The sequence below is a fragment of the Peromyscus maniculatus genome, chromosome 4, assembly GCF_049852395.1.
Source record: "Peromyscus maniculatus bairdii isolate BWxNUB_F1_BW_parent chromosome 4, HU_Pman_BW_mat_3.1, whole genome shotgun sequence".
NCBI lineage: Eukaryota > Metazoa > Chordata > Mammalia > Rodentia > Cricetidae > Peromyscus > Peromyscus maniculatus.
In genome coordinates, this window is record NC_134855.1 from 112,012,389 (window position 1) to 112,028,508 (window position 16,120).

The 16,120-nt window shown below is 38.0% G+C and overlaps 1 long non-coding RNA gene across 1 annotated transcript in view; it reads right to left on the reverse strand.

Moving 5' to 3' along the window:
* Positions 1-10,364: 10,364 nt before the first annotated feature.
* LOC143273000 (uncharacterized) overlaps positions 10,365-16,120 on the reverse strand; it is a 58,425-nt gene continuing 52,669 nt past the window's right edge. The window contains exon 3 of the long non-coding RNA XR_013050782.1: positions 10,365-10,689. This is a non-coding gene — a long non-coding RNA (uncharacterized LOC143273000). The remainder of the gene's footprint in view (positions 10,690-16,120) is intronic.

Sequence of the window (16,120 nt, forward strand, 5' to 3'; positions counted from 1 at the left end):
TCAACCCACAAGTTTCAGAAGGTTATTTTTAGTATATTTGGGTATTTATATTTATTTCTTTTTAATTTCTAATGCTAAGAATTTTATATGCCTTGAAGGTATGTTGTGAGTAACATATTGGGTAGACTGTTCCACTACACTGGTTAAGAAGCATGGATGTAGACCGTGGCTAATCCTGTAAACCATCTTATTATTCAAACCTTCAACATTTCAACAAAAGAGGAAGGTATTGCAAAAGAGAGAAGGTTCAACTTGCATTGACCAAAAGCTGGAGACTCATGATTATAGAGCAAGACAAATCATGAAGAAAATTATCTACTAAAACTCAGATCTCCTAGACCTTGCACTATTGATTTCTTCACAGACAAGTGGCTTTATTCATAGATCCCAGTGCTTTTCTCCTCTCACAGCCCATTCTCTCCCATGTTGAATATTAGAACATGATCTACACTGCAGGCTCTCACTCTTCCTGCCCATTCTGTCCACTTACTTTTCTACCATGGTAATAACACAGCGCTCTCTTCTCCATTGCTACTTTCTCATGCACTTACATGTAACAGAGGCATTGGAATACCTTGGTTTCAGATTTGCTCAGAACTGGCACACTAGGAAAATCTCATTTTCATGGCAAGCATCTTGGATTTCTTCAACACAGGGCTTATTTTTAAAATTCTGCATTGCACATTGTTGGCTTTCCAATATCTCCTGGCAAAAAGATGCCAACAAGACAGAACACATAAAAAAGAAGAAAAACACCCAAACATTTTCATTCCCTTTCCATACACTTCTCTCGCCAAGTTTGGAATGGCTTAAGGGATGGACTTTTTTCTTTTCCCTTTTTTCTTTGCCTAGAGCTGGCTGCTAAAAGGTACCTTTTTGGATTCAATCATTTTCCTGTTGGCCTCTCCTGGGACATCTACTATCGAACTTGAATCTATTTCAAGAAAATATTGCTTAACAGAGAAACAGGCTTCTGGTTGAAGAATATGCTCCCCATTTTAAGAATTCTCTCTTTTGAGAGGATGCATAGGTTTGAGTTTCTAGTCCTGGGGTAACTTTAGCACTTATTGACCTCTGTCAATGACCCACAAATTAAAAATGTCAACTGTGAGCATGGAGATTTGTCACTGTGCAAGGTGGACCATCATACTTTAAACAGAGTAATGAACAATAACCTGAAAATTCTTGCTGAGGTCCTGACATTTTTTTTCCAGTGAACATTACCTGTGGGAAGAAGCCTTTGTACAGTTCATCAGGATCAGCCATGTCACCATGCTTCCATTGTATGCCAGATATCTATAGCCATTGATGTGAACAATGCATGGTTCCCTAACCCCTCCACTCCAGGATGCTGTCACAAGAGAAGATGACATGTTGCCCTGAATACCATTTTCCCCAATGAATAGCTTGTGGCCAACTGACTTCAAGTTTCATACCCATCCCAAGTCAGTTGTGGATGTTAAGATGATAATATTTTGAATGCAGTAAGTCCATTTTCCTTCAGAGTAAAAAAAGAAAAGAAAAAAGAAAGTAAGTTCTATATATTAAGAAGAATCAACTACTCTTGAATAAGTATCAGATGGTGAAAGTATCCCGTCGAATTTAATGGAGACTTTGAGTTAGAAGGTGAGTTGGAAAAGCCTGAGAAGTAAAATGAAGTTCAGTGCTAAGAGAACATCGAATTTGTGTTCCCAGCTGATTCCAGGAATCTGGATGCATATGAAATGCCCCAAAGTTAAGAGATTTTTTTTTTTAAATTAAAAAAATACCAACAAAGCATGCATATACAGAAACACACCAATGAAATAAACACATACTTAGTTTAGCACAGCTAGGTAAGTGTCTACTTATAATAATGAAAAGGTCCTGCTGTATGTATTTGCAGGTAGAATGTGGAGATGTTGGGGTCAATTTTAGCGAGCCCCTTTAGTGCCAGCCTGATGTAAGAAGTCCATGTGCCAACATTCACAGGCTGCACAAAGGAAAGATTTATTAGGCAGCCAGAAATCCAAACAGCTAGCAGCTTTGGCATGACTCTGTTCACCACAGGAGAAATTGCCCCCGACTTCATTAATGCTTGCTAGCTTGAAAATGTCTTTCTCCTGTTAATATAATGACCCACATTTGGAAGAGATATCAGCAACATGCATTTTTAAAAAATGAACTGTCAAGCATCAAATATACTCATCACCAAGTAACAACAAAAGCAAATCATCTGATAGCCCCCTTTCTTTTGTCCGGCAGACTTCTTTCCATAGACATTTAAAGACATAGTCTTATCCCTTTGGAATAATTCTCTTTTAATGACTTTATCTTATCAAGCACCAATTACAATTGTTTTATCTTGATATATACTCTCTAGTCCCTCTGATGGTGGCAGTTCAATTATGTTCTGACCTTAGAGTGAGTTGTATAGAGCACCACGCCTATCCTCTTGCACTTGAAGACAAGGAATACACTTCAAAGATGTCAGCGTAAGTGATAAGAATAGGATTTTTATATCCCTCAGTATCAAACCAGGTGTTTCATTTCTTAATCTCCCCTCTATCAACAGACTCACACTGAGAAAGTGAACTTCAAGTTTCAGTTAATAGAGCAACTGGCTATCTTGGTTTTGTATGCCAAACAAACATCCCCTCCCTGTTCTTGGCAATGGAATCTTAGTTTTAGTTCATCAGTAGCATCCTATTTCCATTTGCATTAGATGTGGTTTGTATATAATGGCTGCACTGACATCTGCATCCCTTCAACACAGATGAATTAGGGCCTTAGCAGACTCCATTAGGTGTCTGCCCACATCCCTCCAGCACCCCTCTCCATTCCCATGTATATTGTTCTCCCAATAGCCAGCAAAAGTGTGATTGTTGGAAAACTCTCTTCATGTTGATGAAACTCTTTTAACCCATGCACAAGGTAGGAGGAAAGTACCTTGAGAAGTTTCCCTGGGAAAAAAAACATTTATCTAATTGCTGGTGGGTGTGACAGTACAGATATCCCAAATCTCTCACCCTTGACAGAGATAACTCTTAAATATTTGTTTTGCAGAGACCATTCCTTCAAGATTACTCTCCAGTCACTCAGTAGAGTCTAGCAACATTCCATCACATAGCTGACTTACTGCCTACCAAGGTTTCTTGAACCCAACAGCAATCTGTTTTCACTGGAATCCATCAGTAAAGCCAGGATACCTTGAATCAAGAAAGAGAGCTACATCCTAGTTTATTAGAACGTTCTACCTCCTGACCCTCTGTCTGACCGAAATAGGACCAATTTAGACACCCAAACCTTTTGCCAAAACCATGAAATGGGAGCTATTTCCTTTCTTTGGGATATAAAATGTGAGCTTCTACTGTACTTTACCTTGTTAAGTTCACTAGAAAAGCCCATTCAGCACAGCACAGTAGTATTCTAGAAGATTATTTTGAGAGCTAGGAAGGAATTTTTCTAGAGGTATTCAGTCATGTCTAAAACTCTGATTTCCCTAAAGTCTTTAATTATATAAACTCATTTCTCATGTCACCACTATACTATGGACGCCAAACAAGTTCAGTTTCTGTTACCTGAGACAGAAAAGGTCCTCAGTAGAATAATCCTAGCCTGCATGGAAAAGTCCAGTCTCGATTTGCTCTCATCCAAGTACTTACTGGCCAGCAAGACAGGGCTGTGGACACCAAAGTCTCTGGATTTGCCATACATGTGAAAGTAAAATGGTGGTTCTGTGTGGAAGGCATACATTCAGACCTCTGAATCCTCAGAAGGATTTGTATTTGCAATAAAAATTGAGATCACACTCCAAATTTGGTTAAAATAGAAAAAAATGTTTAAAATATTTCATGACCCTTTTCAGATGGAAACATTTGGAGAATATGTACAAATAACCTTTGAGACAAAGTATCATGTAGTGAAGGAATTTGTCCACATGAGGTAAACTATCATCACAATTTAGCTGTGTAAATCGAAGGCTGCATTTTCTATTTTAATTAAGCAATGTCAAAGAATAGTTTTGTGGTATTTTCTTCCCAGGATTGGAAACCTACACACATCAGTTAGTGCATGAGAACCAGGAATTAGAACTGACCACAGCTAATGGGAACCTGCTTGGGCCCATTTTATGGGCTCTACTGAGGAACGTGTAAAGAGAAAACAGGCTCAATGAACAGGGAAAAACACAATTCTTTCTTTTCAATAAGTCTTAATAACAAATAATCCCCAGACACTAACATATGAAGAGAATTATCAATTTTAGAGCTCTTGCTTTCCTGCCATTTAGGATTTGTTAATTGCCCCAAGGGAACAGCTGGTCCTTTCTATGTTTAATTCAACTCCAATGCTGCCAATTAGAGAATGCGGACAGACTCAGCAGTGTTCTGCAATGATATAGTTGAAAATGACTGATGAGAAACCATAAGATACCCCAACGTCAGTACCATGAAGACTCAAGAGCAGGTGGGCAATTAGTGAACCCTTCCTGTACTGTTGCTTATTTCAGCATGCATGATGATGATGATGATACTTGGAACATGAAAAAAAAAAAAAGATGAACTAGGTATTCTGGAATGTAATTGTCTTAGTTAATAACTTTTGTCGTGGTCTCAGCAGGCATTTTCTGCTTGTATAAATTATGTTTCTTATTCTGAGTTCTACTTCCATTTTTGCTTTAGTTTGTAGGTTATTATGAAATAGTTCTTTTAAGACATTTAACAGCTCCTAAATATCCAACAAATATTCATAACAAAGTTGTTCATTAACTCATGGCTTGGGAGCAAAATAGCAGGGCTGAGGACTGCATCCATGTGAATGTGACCTCTAGAGAATGCATTTGTCCTTTGGAATTGCTTAAAAATCTTGTTCAGGGCACTGCCAGCCAGGTGCACTTGTGTGCATTTCTTTTCAAACCCTCCTTTTCAAACAACTCAATTGTCTCTGTAGTGTTGGGTTTCTCTCAATGATAGCTGGGCTCTATCCTGGGATTTGTATTTCCTCCCTTTCTCTGAGATGGGATTTTTCTGAGGATGAGTTCTTTAACCAAGGTGAGGTTTCCAAAACCCAAGTGTCCATGAGTTGCTTACAGTTCCATTGTAAATCAGTAATTCACCAAAATCAATTATTAAACTGTCCTAAAACTTGTTGCAATAAAACAGGGATTTATTACTTATAAATATGATTTGGTTTCTGGCTCCACTGGGTACACTCGGTCTTGGGCAAGTGCATATGTGCAGTTGTTGGGTTTCTGTGGTTAGAGCATCTGTCATGGTATCATCTTCTACAGTTATAAAATGGGAACATACATAGCAAATATAGGCAAAATTCCTGGTAGCTGTGAGCCAGTATATGTAGCTCAAGTATGTCTATATCACTCTGAATTGGAGTTCAGAGAAATACTGAGTTTAAGACATCTGGTCAGTTGAAAAATTTTAAATTGGTGGTTGGATTGCAATATAGACTCCTCCTTTCCTGCTTTTGGAAAAATAGGGGGTTCTGTTGTTTTTACTTGCTCTGTACGTATGTAATTCTTTTGCAAAGGATCAGATACAGAAGAAACAAGGTGTCTTGCTCCCCATGGAATAGAAGGAGGAGTATCTTAGTAGAGAACATGGCTAGCAACTGACTGTCAAAATGGCCCACCCACCTGACTTATAGGCATACTGATTGCATTGTGCAGATATGCCTTCTATAGCTGGTGACAGGTGAGAAGGATATTACATCTGGCTCCTATGAGCCCATGCATGTCTGCTCTAGTATACCATTCTTCAGGAAGAATGGAAAATAATCAAGGCATTGCCAGCAACCAAAAAGAGAATGTCTGTGAGATCTAACACATATTGGAAAGGTGAAATCTGAACACAGGCTCAAGGGTTAGAGCAGAAACTTGAGTGTATCACTGTGGTCTACACAAAATCATCTCAGTCATTCTCAAAATGCATGCATAGACCCACATTCACCAGAAAGAAGGGAAAAGTAAAGAATGATGACACATTAAGAAGGAACTAAATTTGAAACTGTACAGCATTCATCCAAAATCATTACTGAAACACAAAATGGATTGAATAGTCCCAGGTTGAATTGTTCAGTGACTACTGGAGACATGACATAATTAGGGCATTTGGAACAAGATAATCCCCTTGTTGGAGGCTATTGAGGAAGTTAATACTAACTAGAGGTTCAAGAATCTGGACACACTCCTGTTTCTACTCTTAGTCCCACTCTGTGACCTTGAACATCTGATTTACATAAGCCTTAAGTGTTTCTAGTCTCTTCTCTATCTTTCCTCTGTAAATTTATCCCAAATCAAAACTGATCACTTCCTTTGGCACACACACACACACACACACACACACACACACACACACACACACACACACACATGTATGGATATAAACACGTACGCGTGTATAGTACTTGGGAATATATACGTTGACAACTATATACACACACACAACTAAAAATCCAACCAAGGATCAACAATGGCATTTCATATTTGTGAATTTGTGATTTTGAGATCAGGGTGTCTTTGGCTTGACTCAAGACAGGGGGAGAGGATATAGGCCTTTCAGAAACATTTTTGTCTAGGAGATGAAAGTCCCAGCAGAATACATGAGGTTTTCAGCTCCCATTAGTGTGGTTCCATCTAAGGCTCAGCTGTTAGGAGGACACATTGCTTTCAGACAGAGGCAGTGTGGCTTGGCCTTATAATCAAAGCTAGGAGAGCTGCTTTCAATTATATGACAGCAGTAGACTAGTGACTAAAATCTATCCCATTGTTACTCCAACTTCCTGTTCTGAGGTTTCTTCACTTGTGAAAGACAGTGCTTGTAGGAGTCTCATGATAACTAGTTCAATAAAGGACATTGTTATTACTAACTTCCATATGCTGAGAGATGTACTTTGAATATTGACATTATTTGATGCTCCAATTTTGTCAAATATCTATCCAGCAATGCATTTCATTAAAAATGCCCATAACTAATAAAATATTTCTGTTTAGTAGAGATATGCCACTAAGGGAAGAGGTCTTGAAATAGTCTTTGGAACCTGTGAATTACACTAACTTTATTAGGTTTTGTTCTTATTCCCTCATTTGTGAAGGTTAGTTATGATTTGGATGTGGCTTTTGTGCCAAAGGGTCATGTGTTGGAACACTGTCCTCCACTATGGTGTCACTGAGAAATAATGGATGCTTAAGAAATGTGAGAAGGTAGCAAGAGCTGGGTAGTCCATGAGGAATCCCCTAGAACAGATTGATTTAGTCCCTGAAGTAGCCCAGCTAATTAGCAGAGAAGCAGAATGTAATAAAGGCAGGTTACTCCACATGAATGGGTCTTTCTCTATGCAGCCATTTTCCTGAGTTTCTGCTGTGTTGTAGCCAAGAAGGGTCCTTTGCAATGTCTGAACAGACAGAACTGCCTTACCTTGGAATTTCAGCCTCCAAAGATAAATTAAAACAAAATAACTTATAGCCTACAAAACTAAATAAATGAACCAATTAAATGTCTTTGAAAGTATGCAGATTTTGGTATATTTTTTATAGCAAGAACTGAGCTAATATCTGTATCTGTTCTTATATATCCATGAATAACATCATTTTCTTTGGAAACTTGGCTTTAGAAACTCAAGTGTATGCATGTACATTTTCCCCCTCTAGAATATGCTTTTGTGGCTGTTTTGTAGTTCTTGGTAGCCATTGAGTATACAGTGCCTTTGTTACATACCTGACCCATTAAGTTGAGAAATGGCCGTGTAAACACAAACCCACTTACCTGTGAAGAATGCTCACAGAAAGGCTATTAGTTTCCGAAAGCTGGGAAAGCTATCTTAATCTCAGACAACTTTAATGATCTCTTTGTCATGAGCTGACCAGCACCTAAAACAGTGGTCTGTTTGGCTCACTGACTTGAAAATGTTAGAGAGAGACCTGGTTCTAGCCAACCCAATTAGTTGTTTAGTTCCAAAGTTTCACAAAATAGAGACAGCACATACTTCTTTAGGTAGCTTGTCTTCTTCCATAATCAAGGCAAAGAATGATCCTAATCTAAGCTTCAAAGAAATTTCTAGCAATTAACCTAGTTAAGTGGGCACAAGAACTTTACAGTGGAAAACACTGAAACAGTGAAAGAAACTGGAGGCATTAGAAGATGGAAAAACCTCAAGTATTGGAATAATTAATGTTTTGAAAATGGATGCATTTGGAAGGAACCTATAGATTTGGGGCCCTTCTATGTGAAAATCCTGAGTTTCATAAGGAAGAATAAAAGACCTTGAATTTACAAGTCAATCTTGAGCAAAAAAATAACAATGCTGAAGCTATCTCTGTCCCTGTTTTCAAGTAACCTACAGAACTGATAACATAAACAGTGTGGTAATGTCATGAAGATAGATATATAGGTAAGTAGAACAAAATAAAGTCTCAGATATAGCCTCCTAGCTTTTGTCAAATATCTTAGAAACATACATGTGAGAAAAGACAGCTTCTTCAACAAGTGACACCAGTAAAGACGGTTGTGTATGTGCAGAGGAATGAATCTAGATCCCCATTTCTCATCAGACACAAATGTATTCAATGTGCATCAGACCTCACTGTAAAGTGCGGAAATCTGCAGATGCTAGGGTAAACATAGGAACAACATGTCAGGTTACTGGCAACGATTTTTCTGAACTATAGGAAATACTAGCAAAAGTTAACAAATGGGCTTGAATGAAATTGAAAAAACCTCACCAGAGTGAAGAGACAGACCATGTAATGGAAGAAAACTTTTGGCAGATATATATCTGACCCACAATGAATATCTAGCATAAGTGAAGAAGGAAAAGGAAGTCAACAAAAAAGTGTCATCTAATCAATAAATGAGCAAATTGAATTAACAGCCACTTCTCAAATTATGAAGTACAGATGACAGACACATGAAAAATGTTTATCAAGGAAATACATAAACTACAGTGAGAGAACATGTCACTCCAATCTGAATCCCTATCATTAAAAGGCAATAAACAAAAAAATGCTGGCAAGGACTTGAGGAAAAAAAGCACACTTTCATGATGGGCAAGTAAAATAATGTAGCCCCTCTTGAAATCACTACAGAGATTCTTCAAATGGGGCCATACATTTGAAGGAGATCAGGGAGGGGCATATGGGAGGGCTTTTTGGAAAGAAAGGGAAGGAAGAAAAGATGTAATTATATTATATTCTCAACGTCATTTTTAAAAATTTATAAAAAATAGAGCTATCAGCTTACTCAATGAAATCATTCCTGCTCATTATAAATATTCCTGTTCATGCATGCACTTTTTACAACAGCCATGTTGTACAATCAGTCTAGATGCTCATCATTAAATGAAAGATTAAGCAAACATGACATAAATATAAAATAGTGTTTCATTAAGCTACTTTTTAATATTCATCATTTTTTTTCTTTAGAAGAAAAAAGATATGTCAATTTTCAAAAATTGTTTTAATAGGAACTGTTAAAGGATCATGTTAATCAAATTAACCTAGATCAAAAGTGAAAATTATTATCTTTATATCTTAGATGTAGAACCTAAGATTTACTCACATGTACATAAATATAGGTAGATGTATATAGATGAAATATACATACATATATAAGCACACACATCACACATAAAAAGGAGTATTAATCAGGAAGAGGAATGAAATTGGTGAGCTGGTGGAGAGGCAAGAGATGGTAGTGATGAGGGGATCTGGTCCAAGTACAGAGTGTGCTTGAACAAAATGCTATCATGAAGCTCTCTGCTTTTAGAAATGAATATACACTAATAAAACATTCTTTAAAAATAGAAAGAAAAGACAGAAGAGATGTGTCACCCACAAAGAGAACTTGTTGTTTTTGCAGATATAGTTTCACTTCTCAGAACCCATGGTAGCTGACAATCTTCTGGAATTCCAATTCAAGGGATCTCAACACCCTCTTCTGGCCTCTGAATAGGCACTGCCTACCTATAGTGCTCATAATACATGCATCCAGAACATTTGTGAACAGAAAATACAGATAAATAAATCTTCAAATGAATAAATGAATGAATGAGTGAATGAATGCCTTTGCTGAGGAGCCAGAAATGCCTGTGAAGACAAACCTACTTGCTCATAGAATGTAAATTGAGATTTGAATTTCACGGACAGAAGGAAAGTTCAAGGAGAGTTTGTAGTGCAAAAGGGGCCATGTTTATGAGAGTGCCATAGAAGGTAACCACAGCATAAGCTATTCAATTGAGTCCTTAGCTTATACTTACAGCTTTCCAAACATGGCCAAGGTGTATTATTCTTGCTTTAGTACATGCAGCTGATAAATGGACATTATTCTAGTAATTTTCCCAAACATTTTACTTTTTTATTATCTTTATGTATTAGAATTCCATGTGAGGGAGACATTTCCCCCATTAAATGTTATAAGTAGAACTCCATAAATGAAAGTTTATTACCAATTGAGACATTTGCATTCACTGTTTCTCTATAAGCAATGGCTGTTACAACTCGTTACTTCTTTTCTTATTTTTAATTGAATAGTTACTATATTTGGTAGGTTTTTGTTTTTCTTTTTAATCTTCTCTCATATAATCCATCTTCACCACGGTTTCCCCTTCCTCTCCTCCACAGCTGTTATTTCTCTCTAGTCAAGCAATTGCGGTTGTCTTCAGTAGTCAGAATCTTGATGAAACTTCTACTTTTCACAGGATCTAGTTGTGAATAAGAATCAAATTGATAAATGTGCCATATTCTTATCTCCTTAGCAGCAATTTACTGGATGATGAGAGGCAGTAGGGAAGTGGAATAAAGACAAGCAACAAATAGGTAGGTGTTCCTAAAGACTAAGTGTCAGCATCCACTCCCATGAACTATTAGCATTTCTCTGACATTGCTCATCTTAATACAGTTAGTATAATAATGAAGAGAGGAAAATGACTTCCTTATAACAGGAGACAGTATGTGATCTAAGTTGGATGTTGTCTGGATAAGAACTCTTTGTAAGGTTTAGATTTATGCCTTGAGAAAGTAGATTCATATTTGAACATAGGTAAAGAAAAAATGTCCAAAGGACTCATAATCCAAAGAAGCTGATATTTAGAATGGGAGAACCTCTTTCAAAATAACTGTCTAGAGCAGTGATTCTCAACCTATGAGTCTCGACCCCCTTGTGTGTGGGGGTTGTCAAGTGGCCCTTTCACAGGAGTAATATATTAAATATCCTGCCTTTCATATGTTTCTATTACAATTCATAACTGTGACAAAATTACAATTATGAGGTGCATTGAAAATAATTTTATGGTTGGGGGAGTCACCATAACATGAGGAACTGTATTAAAGGGTCCTAGCATCAGGAAGGTTGAGGGAAATCAACAATAGTTTGGCTAGAGAGAAATCACAATAGTTTGAAGGAGAGCTTTGATATCCTAGAAGACATGTACTAAAGCTTCAAATGAAACTGAGTTCTGGATTGTATCTGAAGTAATTGAGTCTAGAGTCTATTGTAGAAGGTAATATAATTGTATAGTATGTGTTCCAAATGAACTTCCTGGAAGTTGCTTTTATTGCTCTAATGGTTTAGTATATAGACATCCCACTCTGTTTTCCTATCTGTACTTGGCACTCCGCACACTATTGTGTTTCACATCAATACATCAGAAGAAGGTATCTGTGTCTTCTGTTTAGGGAAGTTGTGTCATGAAGTCACCTATACAATGTAAACTTCTCATTTATTCAGTTCTTACCTAGGGTGATTTAATAAAACAAAGAAAAACCGAACTGAAAGGAATCCCCTTTACATCTCTTTCTTAGCCTATTTTAAGTTTAGATTCATTTGTACTCAGGCAGAATATAAGGTACCTTCAATAAACATTCCCACAAATAATCAATAATTTGTTGAGCACACACTCAAACAAATCACTGTATGCTGAGGAGGATTCCAACGGTCCACTCCCAATTAGAACCAGCTTTTCTAGCAAGTAGAGTTTTTCCCTTAATTTAAAACAATTTTATGCTGCCATATTTAAAATGGAACTGGTTAACTTTAGAAATAGATTTTTCTGGAGTGGCAAGATTTAAATGGTCCAACTGACCATAGTCTTCATCGGGCTCAATATAAAACTCTTAGGCATATCCCAGTGCTATACTACAGCAACAAAATGATCATAAAATTTAGACATCTGAAAATGAACCCTTTGGCAACCAGCTTCATTCCCTTTGAGTGTCTCAGGCTTTCCATAGCCATTCTACAAAGAGATGTGCTCCTCAGCTTGCATTTAAATTTTCTTATGGAGTAGAGGGAACAAAGAGCCAATTAAATGAACAGGACAAAGCTCCTTGGGAATTGCTCCCAATTGCTTCCACTCAGCAGATTCTCTGGTTCTTTTCCACTGGAAGCAGAAGAGGTGGAGGTCTGTTTGAAGTAGCGCCATGGCAGATGAGGAAGTGACTCAGTGGCCACACAACAGTAAAACTCCCCTAGCGAGAGGAATTTTGTTTGAACTTGGCTGCCTTAAGGAGATCCCTGTGTGATTCAGGCTCAGAAAATCAATCTAGATTTTACTAGCTGGCTATAACACCCCATGGGGCTCCCCCAAGCTACAGCTGGGGAATGGGCATAGTGATAAAGCCACTCTTTCTGGAACACATGTGTGAACTGAGGCCTCAGGATAAAGTGGGCCTTACTTGGCATCAAGGGTAAAGTAGGCATACACTATTGATGCTGACGCTTCTCTCTGATCATGGGCACAGCACCTCCATGCTTCGTGTCTGTATCACTACAATATCATGATATTTTAATAAAATGTATTACAGCTGGATTCTTATGTTATATGTGTGTAATGCTGTTTGAGACAGGTCTCAGAATTTAGTTCAGGCATTCTTCCAACTTGTAATCCTCCTGCCTCAGCCTCCTAGCGTTAAGATTACAAGTATACTCCATCAGAGCTCAATTTTTCATTCCTGTTAACATGATCACTTCTTTTTTCACTAAATATCTGAGAAGGGTTTTCTCTTCATCTCTTCCTCTTCATTCTCTTCATGTTCCTCCCACTCCTTATTTTTATATACAATTATTTGTCAGAAATAAGAGCCCTTAAAATATAATCTCTTCTGGATTTGACACAAAGGCCACCTCGTTAGTAAACATAGGGCAGTTGTACAAAAGCATAAATGACTTACAGACACCGTTTGTGAGGATACGTGGAGAGCTGAGCACACTGAGAGAGAATGGCCAAGCAGACATGCATGGTCTTTGCTTTAAAAAAATGCTAGCTGTCTTGGCAAGGAAATAGACAAATCATTCTAAGTGGTTTTGTTCCATTTTTACAATGTTAGAAAGACTATATGACATGCGATTGATCCTCTTAACCATGTTTAGTAAAGTGTTGTTGTCCTTAAGTACAATGTTTTGCAGCAGATCTCTAGAGCATGTTCATCTTGAGTCATTGAAACATCCTACCTATTGATTAGTAACTTCCCATTCTCTTTCTCACCTTGTAGCCACACTCTACTCTTTGCTTCTATGGATTTGTATATTTTATATATTATAATTTGTAACAGCTGGATCAAGTGGTGCAGATCTTTGGGTTGACTGCTTATTCACTGAGCATAGTGTCCACAGGTTGGACGTGTTTCTGCTGCAGAACCACCTTTCTGTGTTTTATCTTGAAGAATTCCCTTTGCACCCCAGATTTTCACTATTCATTGCTGCTTTCATGGGTATTTCAGTTAGTGTTATATCCTAGCTGTGACTAATGGTGCAACAGTGTAAAGCCTTAGGTTTAATCTTTAGTATCATGAGGGAAAATTCACACAAGGACTAAGTAGAAAGAACTATACTACACATAGTATCATATGCCTATAGTCCGGCACTCTGGAGACTAAGACAGGAAGATTGTTAATTTAAGGCCAACCTGAACTGCATAAACTGTTCTTATCTCAAGAGAGAGAGAAAAAAAGAATAAACAAATAAGTAGATGAATACAAACAAAGTGAACCTGAGAATTCTGGCAATTCCTTTGGAATCCTGATTTTAGCAATTAAAAAAAAAATAAATAACAAGAAGACAGATTGCTGATCAGATGGTAAGAATTCCATATGTGATCTCCCTTGTGTCCCACTAGGGCAGGGATGAAAAGGAATTAAAAGGCTCATTCAAAGAGCAGAGGACAGCTGGGTCAGAAGCAAAGTCCAAAAACATGTGGCAGGTGATGGATGGAGAAAAGAGAATAAAAAGCTCTCAGTGGCAGAGATTCAAAACCAGAGGGCTCAAAACACCAGGTGAGTTAAGAACTAGGTACCTTGGTTGAAGCTCAGCGATCTAGTTTGCCTGGAGCTAAACATGCAGGTGGGGCAGGGACTAAGACTGGGAGGGAAGTAGGGGTCCTCCTTTCTAACCCTCTGATTCATGCAGAGAAGTTTTGGCAAACAACATCACAGAAACAGGTGGATAAGAAGTTACTGGCTCTTTTAACAACGTTATGAAAGCAATCCAGCCCATGTTCCAAGCCATGTCTTGAACTTGAGATAACTTCATGAATTTAGTGTGTTTATGTTTAGCATCCATGAGAATCTAGTAGAGAAAGAAGGCAAGAATCAAGTCATATCACATAGATCACTGGCACTACAAACCTTCTTTGTCCTAGGTCTTCATTCATCATGCATAAAATATGAATAGATACTTTTATTTGATAAAACTCAAAATGCTAAAGTTTAGATGAAGGACCCAGCAGCAGGCATATCTCTGTGAGGTCAAGGCTAGCCTGGTCTACATAGTGAGCCTCAGGATGGCCAGGGCTACATAGTTAAGACACTGGCTATTATAAACAAACAAAGAAACAAATAGTAAAAGTGCAGATGATAGCATTTTGCATTCCTTGAGCAAGAAAGTTGTTCTGTTTTAACTAATGTAATGTTCAGAAAATTAAAATGAATGAAATTTCTCATGTTAAGAGTTTCACTACAAAAATTAAGGTTATATCAATGTCTTCCCAATTCATCATTCTGTCTCACACTCTTTGGTGTGCTTAGCCTGGATTTTGTTACTCCCTAGCACAGAAAATTGAATTCAGACTGGTATATTATAAGTAATTCTCCATCTCATGTATTTCTTCAAATCTATTATCTACTTCATATTAACTCCCAAATACCCCCAAATTTTAAAAAGAAAAAGTAACTACAACTACAAGACTGAGTCCTGCTTTGCACTGTGTCATTTATGAGTCAATTAAGTCATTCAATAAGGTCTCTCTCTTCTCTTCCAATATTCTTTAAAATGATAGCATATAAGTTTTTTTCTTTTTGTTAGTGTTTTTCTTTCTTATTTCTTGTTAAAATTTCTTCTTTTCCTTCCTTCCATTTTTTTATTTCTCTTCCTTTGTTCCCCCCTCCCCTTTTTTGACAGTCTCCCTCTCTTCCTAAGTAATCCAGGCTGGCCTTGAACTCATGACTGTCCTAGCCCATCCTCAGTGCTGAAATCACAGGCCTTCATCATTATTCTGCTGGCTTGATTTTCATTGCTTTGGCATTTTTATTCTTCTTTTTTTTTAAAAAAAAAAGGATTTTCTATTCATTTTACATACTAACCACAAATTCCCCTGTCCTCGCTCCTCCCACCCCCAGTCTTCCCCCCCAAACCATCCCCCATTCCCACCTCCTCCAAGGCCAGGTCTCCTATGGGGAGCCAGCAGAGCCTGGTACATTCAGTTGAGGCAGGTCCAAATCCCTCCTCACTGCACCAAGGCTGTGCAGAGTGTCTCATCATAGACACTAGCTTCCAAAACACCGGCTCATGCACTAGGGACAAGTCCTGATCCCATTGCCTGGGGGTCCCCTAAACAGTTCAAGCTGAACAACTGTCTCACTTATCCAGAGGGCCTAGTCCAATACCATGGGGGCTCCTCAGCTACTGGTCCACAGTTCATGTGTTTCCACTAGTTTAGCTAGTTGTCTCTGTACTTTTTCCAGTCATGATCTTAATACTCCTTGCTCATAGAATCCCTCCTCTCTCTCATAGATTGGACTCCTGGAGCTCAGCCTGGGACCCGGCCATGGATCTCTGCATCTGCTTCCATCAGTCACTGGATGAGGGTTCTATGATGACAGTTAGGGTATTCAGCCATCCAGTCACCAGAGTAGGCCAGC